The sequence below is a fragment of the Triticum aestivum genome, chromosome 1A (assembly GCF_018294505.1).
Source record: "Triticum aestivum cultivar Chinese Spring chromosome 1A, IWGSC CS RefSeq v2.1, whole genome shotgun sequence".
In the NCBI taxonomy this organism is placed as follows: Eukaryota; Viridiplantae; Streptophyta; class Magnoliopsida; order Poales; family Poaceae; genus Triticum; species Triticum aestivum.
The window spans coordinates 215,996,085-216,018,490 of record NC_057794.1 but is presented as its reverse complement, the minus strand read 5'-3'; positions in this window follow the sequence as shown (position 1 = coordinate 216,018,490).

Below are 22,406 nucleotides of genomic sequence, written 5' to 3'. Positions count from 1 at the left end.
AATGACATATACATATACAACATGTACACCTTGTCTCTTTTGTTAGCCACATTTCAGATTAAGCAACGCCGATGACGGCTTTATTTTCAAGAAGGGGAGGATGATGAGGACATGACTACCTTGGATATGACCAAAAATATTGCATATATGCATATTTGTCAGGTGATTTCTAGTGCAAACTATTCAATAATCTATTTATGTTATCCAGAACAAAAATACTTCACACACTTTTGTGTTTTGTCTAATTGCAGGTGTATGGGACATTTGTACAATCCACATATGAAGATAAGGAAGAAAGAGATGTTTATTTGCTGTCCAAAAAGTTCTCTCACGTCACTTTTGGCCCAAGAGAAGATAGAGTCCAAGTCTCTCACGTTCTGGATTCAGATTCGGACTGCACAGACACACCTGACTCAAAACGCACACAAGTTTTTCATACGGACTCCGAATTGGGTGATTCGTTTTTTGTTGGAAACTAGATTTCGTGCACTTTCCAACCCAATTGGAATCACCTTCAAATTCGTCCGGAGCGCTGAGTTGTGGACGAAACAATCTGATGCTGCAGCAGAATCCGAGTCAAACTACAAGTCCAAAGGTGTTACATCACCTCCACTTGGGCCCATTGGCCTTGTACGACCTAGATTTAGTTTTAGGCTGCCTTGGGACGTCCTCCCACCTCCTTGGCCTCCACCCCTTGCTCCTATATAAGTAGATCCATCTAGTAGCTTTTCCTTGGGGATTTGTTTAGTTAAAAGTTAGCCAACGCAACTTCGTGTACTTCGTTTGTGTCCAACGACCAGACCAAGACCGCTTACGGATCCCCACCATTATCAATACCTCATATATGTTTGCAATATTCAGATTGCTTTATCATATTCTTGCTCGTTCTTCGATTGCTTGCAGGAATAGACCTTCGTGGTCAGGCTGACCGTGCTTCCGGCATCGTCAGTAACCTCAGGAGATTGGTTTAGCGATTGCTAAGGCGCAACGTCGTGCACGTTTGTAGTCGGATCGTCAAAGTCATCTCCACCAAATCGATAGTTATCATCTCATCGAAAGATCGGGACACCCTCGCCTCTATCATAACCCCTAGCCTTACTTTTGCGTTACTTGACTATCGAGACTAGCCATTTGAGTATTGCCGGCAACGTTACTTGTGCACATTAGTGATCTATACTTCCCATAGCATACATACCATATCATCGTGGTGCATATATTGCTATCATATCTTGTGTCACAAGTTTGTTCCCGCATATACACAATTGCTATCTTGGTTTGTGCATTGTGCAAAGTGGCCATAGAAAAAAAAGAGAAGAAAAATAAAGCTTTTTAAGCAAAAGAGAAAGAGCAAAGAAGCTTGTAAGCAAGTGCCATAGCATCATATCACATTGCACATAAGATTGTCATATCCGATCATCTTGGATCATCTTGAGAGAAACACCGGGAACCATACATACATAGCATACTTGGGATAGAAAGTTTATCCATTTTGCATCTTATAGGTTGTGCACAAGTGTCGTATCCGCCCATTGAGCAATCGTGCTAGCGTCTCTTTTGAGTTGTGCAACACGAGCGTTTCCCGTGGATTCCACATTTTGTGCTCATTCCTTGGTTGCACGACCCCATTTATCTATCCGTGTGTGCGTTTCCGTGTGCCTTCCATATTGCTATTGGTCTACTTGTTTCACTTGCGAATTTGTGAATCTCTTTCAACATTATTGACTCTTGCTAACATTTTGCATTAAATTTTTGTGCCACTATCCTCACCGAGCTCCACTATAAGCTTTACTTGTGTAGGTGTGAGAACCGACAAGGATTGGTACCAATAGTGCTATTTCATTGTCCGCATTTGAGTGAACTTGATTCATTTTCAACATCGGTCAAGGTACATTGATATAAGTTCTTCTCTTTCTCCCACTCATATTTGCTCGAGTCTTGTGATGGATAGGCAAGGCATTTCATCTCCGGTCCTCGACAACAACGACGGCGTGAACAATTACATCACCAAACCGTCTATCTTTGATCTACAACGACAAGTGCAAGGCACACAATCAAGATTGCAAAAGCACATCGAGAACATCTCCATCGACATTCATCACTCCGAAGCAAGGAGAAGGGACTACGTCGACAAGAAGCTTGCCGCACATAAAGAGGAGCAAGATGCAAGGATGGAGGAGATTAGAGCCTTGATCAATTCTACTTCCCCTTCGTCATCTTCAAGGCGGCGGCGACCAAGTCGACCATCTTCGGAGCACAAACAAGATGCAAGCGCAAGTCATCCAAGTCAACATCTACATGGCGACCACCATCACATTCGTGATCAACATCGTCAAGAAGGGCAAGTCACCTCCAAGCATCATGTGCACGACGACGATGAACGCCAAGGAGCTCAAGCACGACTACGACACCATCATCATGAAGATGCTCCACAAGCGCAAATGCACAAGTTCCAACACGCCAAGTCCAAGATTCATAAGCACAAGAGAAGACCGCGAGACGACCACCACCAAGACGGTGTTACGGCTACAACAACCACTTTGGCATCTTCGCCAAGTGCTATCAAGGCATCTTCGCCTTTGGACGTACAGCATCTTCGCCTACTTCCCACAAGTACGCCTACAACGACTTCATCAAGTCCAAGGCGACCACCTACAAGAGAGGGCGACAGTTCCATCTTCAGAAGCCCCCCAAGGAAGATGGCCGAGCATGGGAAACTCCCTTCGGTCATGGAGACGAGCTATGAGGTGCCACATCATATGGACCTCCAACACCAAGACGGCGACAAGAAGGTCGAGCAAGGGCCATCCCCTTCGACCACGGCGACGAGCACGAACCTCTTCAACAACATGAAGACGGCGCCCACATTTGACTCCTCCTCCGAGTCAAGCTACGCGACCGCGCATGGAGACATTTGCACCAACATCTCTCCGACACCCACATATGAAGAAATGCCCCAAGTGCCATGTGAGGAGAGCCACCACCCCATGAGTGACATGAGTGACTCCACCATACGTGACATTGAGAGCATTTCCTATGAGAGGATGAGTGTGACCACCACTAGCCCCACACATGAGAGCATGCCACACATCCTATGTGAGGTTGAGCGCCATTTGAGTGACTCCACCAACCATATGAGTGAGAGCATCCTTGAGGGAGTGAGTGAGCCACAACACTTAGAGAGTGAGGTAGTTGACACGGCATATGAGGCCATTTCGCTTTCTAACAACTTAACCTCTACCTCTCTTGTGTTTTCTTCTTTGGTGCTAGGACCCATATATGATGATGCACCGATTTGCGATGACTACGTCCTCCCTTTGGACAAGACGATGGCCATGGTGGACAATGATGCACCCCCCACATGGTTCCATCAAGATGAAGATGACAATGATTGGATCTTCAACACCTCACCTACAACACATGAGCGACGCTCCAAAGGTAACTTTGGTGATGGTGCTTCTCTTGTCCCACTAGTGGACTCTTTTGACATCGATTGCTCCCATGATGTTGACCAACCTATCACCATGCTTCATGCTAGTGAGACTTCTTCATGCCTTGACTTACCTATTTATGATGAATATGATGATGAGCATGTTGAGTTGCCTAGTTGTGATGCTATGCTCCATAGGATAACTTGTGAAAATTCTATTGGTCACATTATGCATGAATATGATGATGAGCATGTTGAGTTGCCTAGTTGTGATGCTATGCTCCATAGGATAACTTGTGAAAATTCTATTGGTCACATTATGCTTGACAATCCATTGAACTTGTCATATGCTATGAGTGAGATCTCCCATATTGCTTCATTTCAATCTCAACATAGTAACTATGCATGCCCCATTAAGATCAATCCCATTTGCACTTATGGCATAGATGACGAGATGATGGTCATTGGCTTTTGCTTCTCTTGTGATGATATTGCCATGCTTCCTTTACATTATTTGTGCAATTCATCTACTATGTCATGCCATGATCACATTGTTTTGAATATGCATTGTTTTGGATGTTGTCAATATTCTCCATGTGATGTTGCTACTCATGCTCATGAGGAGACCCCCATAGTTTCCTCATACATATTAGGAGATCTTGATGCATTTCATACTTTGCATGATTCCCATGATTGCTTACACCATATGCATTCCATGAATAACAATGCTCTAGATATTTCTCATGATGCATTACACAATTTGAGTCTTCATTATGCGATACATAACAACAAACCTCTCATGATGGATGACATGTTTCTATATCACGCATCTCATTTATTTGAGCATTGGCTATTTAGTACTAACCGACACATGCACGTGCGCATCATGATGGATGATGTGTACATATACCATGCACACACAATTTTCTCTTTGTCTTTGTTTTGTGTAGGTACTTATGAACACTCGTCAACCTCACAATCCCATGAGTTGACGAAACGAGCTCTTGAGAGCAACGATGACTTGGGATCCCGTGGACTATCCTTACCACCGTTCCCTTCGCGCAAGGACTACGTGCATCTCTTTTACTTGGCTCTCACACGGCTATGGGCTATTTACCACTTGTCACCTTATGCCCACACTATTGTGTTCACTTTGCATGTTATTCTTGCTTCTATGCCTTTGCCATGCAATTGTGACCCTTGCTTGCATCTACCCATGATTCACCATTATGATACTTCTATGTGTATTTGCATGCTTGGTGGAGATCCTTGTTGCTTTTGTCATGTTTATCATGTGCCCCATGCTATTGTTGATAGTTGTGTTGGGAGAGTCATGATGCCTCATTGCTATTCACATATGGTCTCTCGCCAATACATTGATGATATTTTGCTCATATCTTGCTTTCATGTTTGTGCTATGTCATGTCCATTATTCATGCCCACTATTTGCACACATGACATGCTTGCCATGATTCCTTCTAGTATGTTGCATCTTCGCACTACTAGCTTGCTTGACGTGATTGCTATGATTGCTTGCTTGGTTGCATCACCCATGTTCCACTATCACTTGCTTTCTTGGGTTGATGACATATATGCTCATGCCTCTCACTTGATTTGTCATAATCATTGCCTCTTGTCTCCATTAGTTGCATCTCTCATATCACCTTGCATTGAGTGCCAACTTGCTATGCTTATTGATCTTGGAGACTTGGACACTTTACTTGTGATGCATGATTGTTTGATTGAGCCTCTTGTATTTGGTTGTTCTTACATCATAAGCCTTCATACTATGAAATGCTCCCTTGTCCATTCTTATGATGAGCATGATGCATACACTTGTTGGGTATCTTACCACACGAATGATAGGTTTTGCACTTCCGCTAACCTCATTTGTTTTTCCGAGTGTTTGTCATGTTCTTTCATTTTGAAGGATTCACAAGGCGGTACCATCACGCGGCATATTGGTTATGTGAAGGCATACAAGATGCACAACTACATCATCCTTGTGACACTCTTAAAGGTGAACTCCTTCTCTTTGAGCCATCCTCAAATACGCATATTGGATGGGTCACTCTTTCATTGTTGTTTCCTTCTTGTTGTCTACATGATACATCTCGTGAACGGAGGCACGGCATTGGAGATTGGCTGCATGGACCTTCACATTGAGGAGCGCTCGCACTTATTGGATGCACCTTCGGTCTTCCACCCATGCCTCGACATCGAGCTTTGGTACACCAACACCTCCATATTTGTTGATTGTGCTCATACATGTCATGCTCGATGGACATATCATACTCACCACAAGTTTGCACACTATGCATGGATTGACTCACATTATGATTGCCTTGTTGCATCTTGTATTACCATGTCATCCATGATATATGAGCTTGTTCACTTCCTTAGTAAATTTGTTGTGATCTTCCTTGATGGCATATTCATACATCATGATCATATTGCCCACCATCAATTGCATGATAATATTCACATATTGAGCATCCGTTGCCATGTTCATGCATTTGATAAACCGTCTCACTATGACATCATTTTGCATCGTGGTTGCATTGATCATATTTACAACACATTTGTGTGCACAATGATTGCATTTCCTCCCATGAATGCTTTGCATCTCATTCTAGATCATCTTGATAAGCTTCATGCGCTTTGTCACGGCCAATCTTGCCGCACGGACTCATTCTTGCATGATGGACACTTTGTGTGCGCTAACCATGGTATTTCCGAGTGTTGTTTGTGTTTGTTTCTTTTGCATGTATACCACTCCGGCTACACCTTGGACTACTTGGATTGCGCCATGCCTTCCACCTCGCCCAACTACAAGTCCGTTCACGACAACCGTTTCCATGGTGATGAGGATCACGATCCGAGGTCGGATCTTTCACAAGGGGGGGGGAGATGATGCGGAGCATCCCACGTTCATCCCCATGTACACTCCGACTACTCTCCGAGCCCCAAGAGGACATATGATGAGACCTCGAGCATATGCCATTGGACACAAGGTGAACTCGATCCTCTCTAAACCTTCACTTTCCTCACGTGAGACATGGTTGCTACTTCAAGCGCGGACCTTGTGCATACTCAGGTACACCCGAGGAGACCATGGAGAACCCAAGGACCAAGGCCGAGCATGCGCAGAAGCATGGAAGAGGAGAAGGAAGAAGAAAAATGGAGCAAGACAGGACTTGCCCGGATCATCCGGACACCCAGCCGGACGGTCCGGACCGAGCCCGGACGATCCGGACGACCACCCGGACGATCCGGCTAACGTGCCCGAAGACACCCGAAGCTGCTCGACGAAGCCGGATCATCCGGACAGTCACCCGGATCATTCGGACCCCCGACACCCGGATCATCCAGGCCACCATCCGGATCATCCGGACCCCGCCTGCGTGCGTGACTTGGGCCGAAGCCCGTGTACCCCTTCGCCCCTCACTTACCCCTTCGTGGCTTAGCACTATAAATAGACCTCCTCCTCCCCACTTTGAGGGTTAGCATTGGATTAGCTCATATTTGTGAGAGAGCCTTTGCTCATCCACTTGGATACTTCTCCTCGGAGTTCAGGACCTCTTCGGAGAAGTTCCCCCAAGCGGATTCAAGACCCCCATCGTGGGAAGATCCCCTCGTGGATTCAAGACCTCCGTTAGGAGATGAACTGTCCTTTGTATCCTTACCTTTGTTGATTGTGGATCATATGCATCTCTTATGTGTGTGGTGATCTAGCACTTGTGTGATCGATTCCTTGTTGGTTGAGTGATTCTCTCTCGTTTTCCCCCCGTGTTTCCCGTTGTGCTTCCGCGTGTTCTTCGTGATTCCCCATAGGAAACACTCCAAACGTGAAAGATCGACGCTATAGGGTTCCACCCTACATCACTTTGTCTATCGGTACGACACTTGCCCGAGATTCGATCGTCGGTATCCCGATACCTTGTTCAATCTCGTTACTGGCAAGTCTCTTTACTCGTTCCGTAACACATCATCCCGTGATCAACTCCTTGATCGCATTGTGCACATTATGATGATGTCCTACTGAGTGGGCCCAGAGATACCTCTCCGTTTACACGGAGTGACAAATCCCAGTCTCGATTCGTGCCAACCCAACAGACACTTTCGGAGATACCTGTAGTGTACCTTTATAGCCACCCAGTTACTTTGTGACGTTTGGCACACCCAAAGCACTCCTACGGTATCCGGGAGTTGCACAATCTCATGGTCTAAGGAAATGATACTTGACATTAGAAAAGCTTTAGCATACGAACTACATGATCTTGTGCTAGGCTTAGGATTGGGTCTTTGTCCATCACATCATTCTCCTAATGATGTGATCCCGTTATCAATGACATCCAATGTCCATGGTCAGGAAACCATAACCATCTATTGATCAACGAGCTAGTCAACTAGAGGCTTACTAGGGACATGGTGTTGTCTATGTATCCACACATGTATCTGAGTTTCCTATCAATACAATTCTAGCATGGATAATAAACGATTATCATGAACAAGGAAATATAATAATAACTAATTTATTATTGCCTCTAGGGCATATTTCCAACACCGGGCTAAGCAGAAAGTTTACCCCAAAAAACCCCAGACTCCCCGCACTTTTTCCGCGACCCCCGGAACTTCCGGCCCTAGGCCCGGAACTTCCGGCCCTAGGCCCGGAACTTCCGGCCCTAGGCCCGGAACTTCCGGCCTAACTCGAAACATTACACAGAATTTCAGCATCAGCCTTCTTCACCGTTTTGGTCACAACCTTTCACTCCGAACTCCGATTTGAGTGTTCTTTGGCTTGTTTTGAAGCTATCGACGTGCCCAAGGACCTCACCTTGGTTTCACAACCTTTTGACTCCATAAAAGTTTTGGAACTTTGGCATCTTTGCCTAGGGCTTCCACCACATCATCCGCTACACCACCACCGACTTCCGCAACCTAACCAATTTTGTTCCCCATCGCATATGTGGTTGCTTGAGTAGTGATTCGAGTCTCCTAAGGTGTTTCGGCTACTTAGAGACGGTTGCTTCCTCATCAAACACCACCATCACTTCTACATAGGTGATGAGGACATCAATACAATTGTTACACCCACAGCCCCTGCTGCTATACATACTGGACCAATTACTAGAGCTCGTGCACGCCAACTAAATTACCAGGTACGTTCGTTTCTTGGTAATGATTCTAATGTTCATGAGAATATGATGCTGCCTAAATTGGATACATTTGTTTTGCTTACAAATGAAGGGCCTAGCTTGGAGAAGGATGAACATTGGAGCAAGAACAAGCATGGAGATGATGGCATGCGCAAGGGGAACAAGAACGGAGTTACAAGTGATGATTTCAGGACTTTGAAGCCACCATAATGGGTGCATGAAGCCTTGGACGAAATATACAAGATGCCACTTCACAAATTTCGTCCCGAGGCTATTTTAGGTGCTGCGTCACCTTATTATTGGGCCAGGCCCATGTAATTTCGAAATACATAAGTATAGGCTATTTTTAGAGACCGTATGTGTGGGGAAACAAGAGATAGGGTTGATTTCGGACCCCTCCACCAAGGGCCACGAAATTCCCCCTCTTCCTCCATATATACAGCCCTTAGGGCATCGTTTAGACTTTGGGTTTTGTTTAGATTAAAAGTTCGCCATAGCTGCAACTTCGCGTACTTCGTTTGTGTTCAACGACCAGACAAAGGCGTCACAGAACCCCACCTTCATCAATAAAGCTTTCATCTTATATTCGCAATATCCAGATTGCAATCTTAGTTTCTTGCTTGTTCTTCGTTTGCTCGCAGGAAACAGACCCTCGTGGTCAGGTTGATCGTGCTCCGGCGTGGTCAATAACCTCTCGAAGTTGGTTTAGCGATTGCTAAGGCGCGACGTCCTCGCACGTTCGTAGTCGGATCGTCAAGGTCGACTTCCACCAAAGCGATATCCATCATCTCATCGAAAGACGGGACACCTTTGCCTCTATCAAGTGGTATCAGATTTCCAGGTTGCTCGGTGAGATTTTACAGTTTTTCGTAGTTTAGATCGAGTCTGTTCTTCATACCTACAGTCCACGAAAAAGCCACAAAAAAAATTAGGGTTAGTTCATCATATCCGAACCAATCTGAGCCTTTGCATAATCTTTTTAGGGTTTTGCTTTGTTGAATTTGCGGTTGCATCGTCGTGTCTAGTTGCTGGTCTTAGAGTCTAGTCTTTTAGAGTTTCGAGTTTTGGTCATAAGTTGTCACGCCGCCGCCGCACCATCATCATCGCCCCTGCCATCTACCACCACCGCTTATCCGCCACCGCTCCGAATCCATATCCATATACCACCACCAATCCGTGTCCATATACCACCACCGATCCATATCCATATACTACCACCGCTACCACCACCGCTGCCATATACCACCACCATATATCCACCACCAATCCGAGTTCCTTGCATATTAGGTTTGTTTTCGAGATCCATCTAGATTCCGATTCGTGTTTCCTTGCCGGAGTAGGTTTCGGAAAAAAAAAGAGTCGGGTAGCCACGCTCCGTTTAGGCCCAAAAATTTTCGAAAACGCATTTTTCGAAAAAAATTCTGGCTATCCTATTTTTAGGTGTTTCTGAGTGTTTTGAGACAGGTGCCATTATAGGAAGTTTTTTTTGACCTGTTTCCAGTTTTTGGGTCCGGGCAGTCGGAAAAAAAATTTGGTCGAAAAAAAAAATTTCGTGCCCATCCTGTCAGTTTGACCTAGGAAGAGTTTTGAGACACTCGCCATTATAGTGATTTTTCGCAAAAAAAAAAGCAGCGCAAAAAAAAAGGAGCGCAAAAAAAAGGAGCGAAAAAAAATTCAGAGTGTGCTTTTCCCTTGTTTACGTGCCGCGCCGTGATTTTGTTGGTGTTCTAGGCTCGCGTCTCTAGCACAGTCTAGCCTAGGACCAGCACAGTACGTCGTTGAGCGTTTATTCAACTTTGCATCTCTGAATTGATTATTGCTGACCCTTTTTGCTACCATACTATAAGCCTTCCCAGCTCCACATACATCTACGTCGTGTGTCTGACTCTCCCTGGTAATCGCTCTATCCAAGCTTTGAGAGTTTTTGACTACAACGGTTGCCGATCACCGCCTGCTGCTGGGTAAGAACTGGTAAGAATTTGAGATTTGCTTGACGGATTTGTGATACACCACCACCACTTCTTAGTAGTCTGTAGAATCATATTCTTGTGTGTTTCTATTGCTGCTAACCATGCCAGGATCACAAGCCGACGAGATTGACTGGGAGAACTTATCGAACAAGGAGCTTCATGATAAGTTTCAGCAAATGATGACTGAACAGGTACAAGATGTGCTGAACAATTTTGAAGAGGCCATGGAGAAGATCACTGGCCTTGAGAAGACGTTCGAAACAAAGCTCGATAACAGATTTAATGAACTGCTTGCGCGTCTTCCACCACCGGCTGCACCTGTCGCACCTCTGCAACAACAACAACTACGCCCCCTTCCGAATCAGTATGGACGAGCACAGCGTGTTCCTATTGTGCCAGGACAAAATTCTGGTGCCGCTGTTACTGCTGTTGGTGCTTCTTTGGCTCCTGTTACTGCTCCTGCTGGTACCCAGGAGGATGATGAGTATGCGGGCGATTATGAGGATGAGGTTGATCAAAATCAGATCTACGAGCAGCCACCAGCACCACCACCAGCAGGTTGACCTCAGGTATATATTCGTAATGGTAGGCCTGCACCACCACCTCAGGTACGAGATGATGTCCATATTCCTAAACTGAAATTGAATATTCCACCATTTGAGGGTAGATATGTTCCTGATATATATCTTACTTGGGAGTTAGAAACTGAACAACGATTTACATGTTTACAATATCCTGAGGAGAGACGAGTTGCTGCTGCTGTTTGTGCTTTCACTAGTTTTGCATGTGTATGGTGGTCTGAACATTGTAGATTATATCCTATTCCAACTACTTGGGCTGCTTTGAAAACTGCTATGCGTACGCGTTGGGTTCCACCATATTATCAACGTGAATTGCTTCAAAAATTGCAGCGTTTAAGACAAGGAAAAAATTCTGTAGAAGAATATTATCAGGAATTACAAACTGGCATGATTCGATGTGGTATTGTTGAGGAGAATGAAGCTATGCTTGCACGTTTTCTGGGTGGATCAAATAGAGAGATTCAGACCATTCTAGACTATAAGGAGTATACTAATATCACTCGTTTATTCCATCTTGCTTGTAAAGCTGAACGTGAAGTGCAGGATCGACAAGCATTGGCGCGAACTAACTTTTTTGCAGGCCGACCTTCCTCATGGACGCCGCGTGCATCTTCTACTTCAACTGCACCAGCACCTCAATCAGGTGCCTCCTACAGCCGTGATACAAGAAAACAGGAACAACCACCATTATCTGCCAAGAGCGCACCTGCGGGGCCTGCACAGCGTTCTTCTTCTTCCATGGCATCAACAGGGCACACAAGTGATATTATTTGTCGTCGTTGTAAGGGAGGAGGTCATTATGCGAGGGAATGCAAATCTCCGCGTGTGATGATTGCTACCGCGGATGGTGGATATGAGTCCGCTAGTGACTATGATGAGGAGACATTGGCTCTTATTACACGTGAAGAACATGGTGGAGATGATTCTGATCATGAGACGCAATACATGGCTCCTGAAGACGCTGACAGGTATGAATGTTTAGTTGCTCAACGTGTTTTGAGTGTGCAGGTCACACAAGCTGAGCAAAATCAGAGGCACAATTTGTTCCATACCAAGGGAGTTGTGAAGGAACGTCCTGTGCGCGTCATAATAGACGGAGGGAGCTGCAACAACTTGGCTAGCATGGAGATGGTGGAGAAGCTTTCTCTCACCACAAGACCACATCCACATCCTTACTACATCCAATGGTTCAACAACAGCGGCAAGGTTAAGGTAACACGTACTGTTCGTGTGCATTTTAGTATCTCTACATATGATGATTATGTTGATTGTGATGTGGTACCTATGCAAGCATGTTCCTTATTACTTGGTAGACCATGGCAATTTGATAAAAATTCTGTACACCATGGTAGAAACAATCACTATACTCTTGTTCATAAGGATAAAAATATTACTTTGCTTCCTATGACTCCTGATTCCATTTTGAAAGATGATATTAATAGAGCTAATAAAGCAAAACAGGAGACGAATAAGAGTGAAAATCAGATTGTGGCAAAAGAATGTGAGCAACAAATGAAGCCTAATAATAAACCATCTAGTGTTGCTTCTGAAATTAAATTGAAAAGTGCATGTTTATTTGCCACCAAATCTGATATTGATGAGCTAGATTTCAGCAAATCTGTTTGCTATGCTTTTGTGTGCAAAGAGGCATTATTTTCATTCGAGGACGTGCCTTCCTCTTTGCCTCCTGCTGTCACTAACATTTTGCAGGAGTTCGCTGACGTTTTTCTACAAGACGTGCCACCGGGATTACCGCCTATTCGAGGGATTGAGCATCAGATTGACTTAATTCCCGGTGCTTCACTGCCAAACCGTGCACCATACCGTACCAATCCAGAGGAGACGAAGGAGATTATGCGTCAAGTACAAGAGCTTCTCGACAAAGGTTATATACGCGAATCCCTTAGTCCTTGTGCTGTTCCTATTATTCTAGTGCCGAAAAAGGATGGTACATCACGTATGTGTGTTGATTGTAGAGGCATTAATAATATTACTATTCGTTATCGTCATCCTATTCCTAGGCTAGATGATATGCTTGATGAATTGAGTGGCTCTACAATATTCTGCAAAGTTGATTTGCGTAGTGGCTACCATCAAATTCGTATGAAATTGGGAGATGAATGGAAAACAGCATTTAAAACTAAGTTTGGATTATATGAGTGGTTAGTCATGCCTTTTGGGTTAACTAATGCACCTAGTACTTTCATGAGATTAATGAACGAAGTTTTACGTGCTTTCATTGGACGATTTGTGGTAGTTTACTTTGATGACATATTGATTTATAGCAGATCTTTGGAAGAACATTTGGAACATTTACGTGCTGTTTTTATTGCTCTACGTGATGCACGTTTGTTTGGTAACCTTGGGAAGTGCACCTTTTGCACCGACCGAGTATCTTTTCTTGGCTATGTTGTTACTCCACAGGGAATTGAAGTTGATAAAGCCAAGATTGAAGCTATTGAGAGTTGGCCGCAGCCCAAAACTGATAGAGGCGAGGGTCCCGATCTTTCGATGAGATGATGGATATCGCTTTGGTGGAAGTCGACTTTGACGATCCGACTACGAACGTGCGAGGACGTCGCGCCTTAGCAATCGCTAAACCAACTCCGAGAGGTTATTGACCACGCCGGAGCACGATCAACCTGACCACGAGGGTCTGTTTCCTGCGAGCAAACGAAGAACAAGCAAGAAACTAAGATTGCAATCTGGATATTGCGAATATAAGATGAAAGCTTTATTGATCAAGGTGGGGTTCTGTGACGCCTTTGTCTGGTCGTTGAACACAAACGAAGTACGCGAAGTTGCAGCTATGGCGAACTTTTAAACTAAACAAAACCCAAAGTCTAAACGATGCCCTAAGGGCTGTATATATGGAGGAAGAGGGGGGAATTTCGTGGCCCTTGGTGGAGGGGTCCGAAATCAACCATATCTCTTGTTTCCCCACACATACGGACTCTAAAAATAGCCTATACTTATGTATTTCGAAATTACATGGGCCTGGCCCAATAATAAGGTGACGCAGCACCTAAAATAGCCTCGGGACGAAATTTATGAAGTGGCATCTTGTATATTTCGTCCAAGGCTTCATGCACCCATTATGGTGGCTTCAAAGTCCTGAAATCATCACTTGTAACTCCGTTCTTGTTCCCCTTGCGCATGCCATCATCTCCATGCTTGTTCTTGCTCCAATGTTCATCCTTCTCCAAGCTAGGCCCTTCATTTGTAAGCAAAACAAATGTATCCAATTTAGGCAGCATCATATTCTCATGAACATTAGAATCATTACCAAGAAACGAAAGTACCTGGTAATTTAGTTGGCGTGCACGAGCTCTAGTAATTGGTCCAGTATGTATAGCAGCAGGGGCTGTGGGTGTAACAATTGTATTGATGTGATACACCACCACCATTTTCTGGGTGGATTAAATAGAGAGATTCAGACCATTCTAGACTATAAGGAGTATACTAATATCACTCGTTTATTCCATCTTGCTTGTAAAGCTGAACGTGAAGTGCAGGATCGACAAGCATTGGCGCGAACTAACTTTTCTGCAGGCCGACCTTCATCATGGACACCACGTGCATCTTCTACTTCAACTGCGCCAGCACCTCCATCCGGTGCCACCTCCAGCCGTGATACAAGAAAACAGGCACAACCACCATTATCTGCCAAGAGCGCACCTGCGGGGCCTGCACAGCGTTCTTCTTCTTCCATGGCATCAACAGGGCACACAAGTGATATTATTTGTCGTCGTTGTAAGGGAGGAGGTCATTATGCGAGGGAATGCAAATCTCCGCGTGTGATGATTGCTACCGCGGATGGTGGATATGAGTCCGCTAGTGACTATGATGAGGAAACATTGGCTCTTATTACACGTGAAGAACATGGTGGAGATGATTCTGATCATGAGACGCAATACATGGCTCCTGAAGACGCTGACAGGTATGAATGTTTAGTTGCTCAACGTGTTTTGAGTGTGCAGGTCACACAAGCTGAGCAAAATCAGAGGCACAATTTGTTCCATACCAAGGGAGTTGTGAAGGAACGTTCTGTGCGCGTCATAATAGACGGCGGGAGCTGCAACAACTTGGCTAGCATGGAGATGGTGGAGAAGCTTTCTCTCACCACAAGACCACATCCACATCCTTACTACATCCAATGGTTCAACAACAGCGGCAAGGTTAAGGTAACACGTACTGTTCGTGTGCATTTTAGTATCTCTACATATGCTGATTATGTTGATTGTGATGTGGTACCTATGCAAGCATGTTCCTTATTACTTGGTAGACCATGGCAATTTGATAAAAATTCTGTACACCATGGTAGAAACAATCACTATACTCTTGTTCATAAGGATAAAAATATTACTTTGCTTCCTATGACTCCTGATTCCATTTTGAAAGATGATATTAATAGAGCTAATAAAGCACAACAGGAGAAGAATAAGAGTGAAAATCAGATTGTGGCAAAAGAATTTGAGCAACAAATGAAGCTTAATAATAAACCATCTAGTGTTACTTCTGAAATTAAATTGAAAAGTGCATGTTTATTTTCCACCAAATCTGATATTGATGAGCTAGATTTCAGCAAATCTGTTTGCTATGCTTTTGTGTGCAAAGAGGCATTATTTTCATTCGAGGACGTGCCTTCCTCTTTGCCTCCTGCTGTCACTAACATTTTGCAGGAGTTCGCTGACGTTTTTCCACAAGACGTGCCACCGGGATTACCGCCTATTCGAGGGATTGAGCATCAGATTGACTTAATTCCCGGTGCTTCACTGCCAAACCGTGCACCATACCGTACCAATCCAGAGGAGACGAAGGAGATTATGCGTCAAGTACAAGAGCTTCTCGACAAAGGTCATATACGCGAATCCCTTAGTCCTTGTGTTGTTCCTATTATTCTAGTGCCGAAAAAGGATGGTACATCACGTATGTGTGTTGATTGTAGAGGCATTAATAATATTACTATTCGTTATCGTCATCCTATTCCTAGGCTAGATGATATGCTTGATGAATTGAGTGGCTCTACAATATTCTCCAAAGTTGATTTGCGTAGTGGCTACCATCAAATTCGTATGAAATTGGGAGATGAATGGAAAACAACATTTAAAACTAAGTTTGGATTATATGAGTGGTTAGTCATGCCTTTTGGGTTAACTAATGCACCTAGTACTTTCATGAGATTAATGAACGAAGTTTTATGTGCTTTCATTGGACGATTTGTGGTAGTTTACTTTGATGACATATTGATTTATAGCAGATCTTTGGAAGAACATTTGGAACATTTACGTGCTGTTTTTATTGCTCTACGTGATGCACGTTTGTTTGGTAACCTTGGGAAGTGCACCTTTTGCACCGACCGAGTATCTTTTCTTGGCTATGTTGTTACTCCACAGGGAATTGAAGTTGATAAAGCCAAGATTGAAGCTATTGAGAGTTGGCCGCAGCCCAAAACGGTCACACAAGTGAGGAGTTTTCTTGGCCTCGCTGGATTCTATAGGCGTTTTGATAGAGGCGAGGGTGTCCCGATCTTTCGATGAGATGATAACTATCGATTTGGTGGAGACGACTTTGACGATCCGACTACAAACGTGCACGACGTTGCGCCTTAGCAATCGCTAAACCAATCTCTTGAGGTTACTGACGATGCCGGAAGCACGGTCAGCCTGACCACGAAGGTCTATTCCTGCAAGCAATCGCAGATCGAGCAAGAATATGATAAAGCAATCTGAATATTGCAAATATATATGAGGTATTGATAATGGTGGGGATCCGTAAGCGGTCTTGGTCTGGTCGTTGGACACAAACGAAGTACACGAAGTTGCAATGGCTAACTTTTAACTAAACAAATCCCAAGGAAAAGCTACTAGATGGATCTACTTATATAGGAGCAAGGGGTGGCGGCCAAGGAGGTGGGAGGACGTCCCAAGGCAGCCTAAAACTAAATCTAGGTCGTACAAGGCCAATGGGCCCAAGTGGAGGTGATGTAACACCTTTGGACTTGTAGTTTGACTCGGATTCTGCTGCAGCATCAGATTGTTTCGTCCACAACTCAACGCTCCGGACGGATTTGAAGGTGATTCCAATTGGGTTGGAAAGTGCACGAAATCTAGTTTCCAACAAAAAAAGAATCACCCAATTTGGAGTCCGTATGAAAAACTTGTGTGCGTTTTGAGTCAGGTATGTCTGTGAAGTCCGAATCTGAATCCAGAACGTGAGAGACTTGGACTCTATCTTCTCTTGGGCCAAAAGTGACGTGAGAGAACTTTTTGGACAGCAAATAAACATCTCTTTCTTCCTTATCTTCATATGTGGATTGTACAAATGTCCCATACACCTGCAATTAGACAAAACACAAAAGTGTGTGAAGTATTTTTGTTCTGGATAACATAAATAGATTATTGAATAGTTTGCACTAGAAATCACCTGACAAATATGCATATATGCAATATTTTTGGTCATATTCAAGGTAGTCATGTCCTCATCATCCTCCCCTTCTTGAAAATAAAGCCGTCCTCGGCGTTGCTTAATCTGAAATGTGGCTAACAAAAGAGACAAGGTGTACATGTTGTATATGTATATGTCATCCATTTTTACTTCCCTTGATTTTTGCATATATGACACATGAATAGATGAGTAACTTGCATAGTTCATAAAATCTAAAGCCAAAAAATTAGCACAAGAAGTAGAAGGCATGAAAATATTGCAACTCAGTTTGCACATATAAGCGAAGCTCTTATTTATTTCAAAAGATTGACAATGTTTATCATTAAACCATCCCAACATTGGTGAATAAACCTTACTTGCATCAAATTTACATGCTACAACATGCTTAAATAAGCAAACATGCAATAAGTCATTCAACACAGAATCATCACCAAGATTAGAGGTCATATCAAAATGATTATACATTGGTTCTTTTGCATCAATAGTTAATTCAATGGGTGCACTCAAAATTGTTGGTATTTCAGTTGTTTGATCACATGGCAAAGTCAAATTATCAACGTAGTCCTCTAAAATAGGTGGTGTGATCAAAGTAGTGGGTAGCTCATCAGATGGTGCATTCAAATTGACAAGGCATTCATCATTCTCATGTAGAGATGGAAGATCAGTACCTTTGTCATTACCTCTTGTGATCAACTCAGATGATGTAGCCACTCTCGGGGGCGATGTGTCACATGGTGGAGGTGATGTAGTCCTGACAACAACGGATGTGGTTGTCATAGTATGCCTAGTAGTTGAAGGAACAATCATATCAACTCTTGGAATGTGCACCGTGCGCTTGTTCTCCTCGTGGCCAACACGTCGTTTTATTTCCTGTTCAGCTTTGCAAGCAAGATGAAACAAATGGTCCATAGGATAACACTCTTCATGAATTAGTATCTCTTGAATATCACGGTTTAATCCTCCCCAAAATCTATCCATAAAATCATCTTCACTTTCTTCTAAAGAGGAATGCAACAAGGTAGTTTGTAAATCATCATAAGATTTTGTTACAGTTTCACTACCTTGTTTTAAGTGTTGCAACTTCTTAATCATGTCATGAGTATAATAAGCAGGGACGAAAGTATGTCGCATGGCAAGTTTCAAATCATCCCAAGTAGTAGGTATATAATCAGGGTGTAACCGACAATATTCACTCCACCAAACCAAAGCATAACCAGTGAAAGAACCAACCGCAACCTTAACCTTTTTATGTTCATCGAAATTATGGGAAGCAAATATATTTTTTATGTCGAACTCCCATTTAATATATAAAGCAGGTTTAAAACGGCCATTAAATGGTGGTATAGATACATTAACCTGATCATGTGCATTTGGATGTTTGTGCACCTCTCGTGACGGTTGTGGTATTTGCAAAGGTGGTGGCACGTCTCCCGCGATCGACAAAGCCCATGAATTGACTCTGGATCCTGTCATGATTAGTAGAACAAGAAACAAAACCCAAAAATAATGTTCCTACAACTACTAGGATGTGGTGCTAAAACGCTCACAGTAAAGCAAATATCAATGTCTTACAAGTTCTTACCATGCAGCAGGCGGTGATCGGCAACCAGCGGTGTCAAGTAACTCCGAATATTGAGTAAAGCGATTGCCAGGGGAGCGTACGTATACACGGTGTAGAAATATGTGGAGCTGGGTTGGCTATATATGGTAGCAAAAGATTAGCAATAATCAATTCAAAGATGCAATGTTGAATAAACGCTCAACGATGGTACTGTGCTGGTCCTAGGCTAGACCGGACTAGAGACGCGAGCCTAGAACACTAATGAGGTCACGTCGTAGCACAACTAGCATCAATGAAGGACACTAAGTAGCTCTGGACAACAAGATATAAATGAAGATCACAACGGCAGTAAAGATAATGAGGTGAAACAACAGCCAAGCAGGATATATCAACAACTTTGTCTCCAACTTTCCTCTGAAAAAGTTTGTGCCGATTTTTTTGTTTTTTTTTCTTCTCTTTTTTTTTTCCTCACACTTTTTTTTCTTTCTCTCCTTTTTTTTTCTCTGACTTTTTTTTCTCCTTTTTTTCTCTTGTTTTTTTCTCTCTTTTTTTTCTCCCTCTTTCCAAAACAAACTAGATAAGATGCAGATTGGATCAAGTGAAGATGTGAACGATCTCAACTATTATTATGACAATGAATGATGGGTAGCACGTGGTGGAAATTGATGGATGGGTGGTGGACAGCGGAAGAGATAATGATGCAGCGGTGGCGTGACTAATGTGAACAGAACTCGAAACTCTAAACGAACTAGACACTAAGACCAGCAACTCGACACGACGATGCAACCGATAATTCAACTATGCAAGCAATGAAAAGAAAATTGCAAAGGCTCAGACTGGCTTGGACCAAGGATGAATAGATCTAACTCTTTTTTGTGGCTTTTTCTTGGAAATAGGTAAGAAAATAAAACTAATCTAGGAAAACTGGAAATTCTCACCGAGCAACCTGAAAACTGATACCACTTGATAGAGGCGAGGGTGTCCCGATCTTTTGATGAGATGATAACTATCGATTTGGTGGAGACGACTTTGACGATCCGACTACAAACGTGCACGACGTTGCGCCTTAGCAATCGCTAAACCAATCTCTTGAGGTTACTGACGATGCCGGAAGCACGGTCAGCCTGACCACGAAGGTCTATTCCTGCAAGCAATCGAAGAACGAGCAAGAATATGATAAAGCAATCTGAATATTGCAAATATATATGAGGTATTGATAATGGTGGGGATCCGTAAGCGGTCTTGGTCTGGTCGTTGGACACAAACGAAGTACACGAAGTTGCAATGGCTAACTTTTAACTAAACAAATCCCAAGGAAAAGCTACTAGATGGATCTACTTATATAGGAGCAAGGGGTGGCGGCCAAGGAGGTGGGAGGACGTCCCAAGGCAGCCTAAAACTAAATCTAGGTCGTACAAGGCCAATGGGCCCAAGTGGAGGTGATGTAACACCTTTGGACTTGTAGTTTGACTCGGATTCTGCTGCAGCATCAGATTGTTTCGTCCACAACTCAACGCTCCGGACGAATTTGAAGGTGATTCCAATTGGGTTGGAAAGTGCACGAAATCTAGTTTCCAACAAAAAAAGAATCACCCAATTTGGAGTCCGTATGAAAAACTTGTGTGCGTTTTGAGTCAGGTATGTCTGTGAAGTCCGAATCTGAATCCAGAACGTGAGAGACTTGGACTCTATCTTCTCTTGGGCCAAAAGTGACGTGAGAGAACTTTTTGGACAGCAAATAAACATCTCTTTCTTCCTTATCTTCATATGTGGATTGTACAAATGTCCCATACACCTGCAATTAGACAAAACACAAAAGTGTGTGAAGTATTTTTGTTCTGGATAACATAAATAGATTATTGAATAGTTTGCACTAGAAATCACCTGACAAATATGCATATATGCAATATTTTTGGTCATATTCAAGGTAGTCATGTCCTCATCACGTTTTGTGAGAGATTTCAGCACCATTGCTGCACCTCTCAATGAGCTTACAAATAAAGATGTGCCTTTTCTTTGGGGTACCGCACAGGAAGAAGCCTTCACGGTATTGAAAGATAAGATGACACATGCTCCTTTACTCCAACTTCCTGATTTTAATAAGACTTTTGAGCTTGAATGTGATGCTAGTGGAATTGGATTAGGAGGTGTGTTATTACAAGATGGCAAACCTGTTGCATACTTTTCTGAAAAATTGAGTGGGCCTAGTCTGAATTATTCTACTTATGATAAAGAATTATATGCTCTTGTTCGGACTTTAGAAACATGGCAACATTATTTATGGCCCAAAGAATTTGTTATACATTCTGATCATGAATCTTTGAAACATATTAAAAGTCAAGCCAAACTGAATCGTAGACATGCTAAATGGGTTGAATTCATTGAGACTTTCCCTTATGTCATTAAACACAAGAAGGGAAAAGAAAATGTTATTGCTGATGCATTGTCTCGTCGCTATACGATGCTTTCACAACTTGACTTCAAAATATTTGGTTTGGAGACCATCAAAGATCAATATGTGCATGATGCTGATTTTTAAGATGTAATGCAGAATTGTAAAGAAGGAAGAATGTGGAACAAGTTTGTCGTTAACGATGGATTTGTGTTTCGTGCTAACGAGCTATGCATTCCAGCTAGCTCCATTCGTCTTTTGTTGTTGCAGGAGGCGCATGGAGGAGGATTAATGGGACACTTTGGCGTGAAGAAGACGGAGGACGTACTTGCTACACATTTCTTTTGGCCAAAGATGAGACGGGATGTTGAGCGTTTTATTGCTCGATGCACTACATGTCAAAAAGCTAAGTCACGACTCAATCCTCATGGTTTATATATGCCTTTGCCTGTACCTAGTGTTCCTTGGGAGGATATATCTATGGACTTTGTTTTAGGTTTACCTCGAACAAAGAAGGGGAGGGATAGCATATTTGTTGTCGTGGATAGATTCTCGAAAATGGCACACTTTATACCATGTCATAAAAGCGATGATGCTGTTAATGTTGCTGATTTGTTATTTCGTGAAATTATTCGCTTGCATGGTGTGCCAAATACTATTGTTTCAGATCGTGATACTAAATTTCTTAGCCACTTTTGGAGATGTTTATGGGCTAAGTTGGGGACTAAACTGCTTTTTAGTACTACTTGTCACCCCCAAACTGATGGACAAACTGAAGTAGTCAATAGAACGTTGTCTACTATGCTTAGGGCTGTTTTGAAGAATAATAAGAAAATGTGGGAGGAATGCTTGCCTCATATTGAATTTGC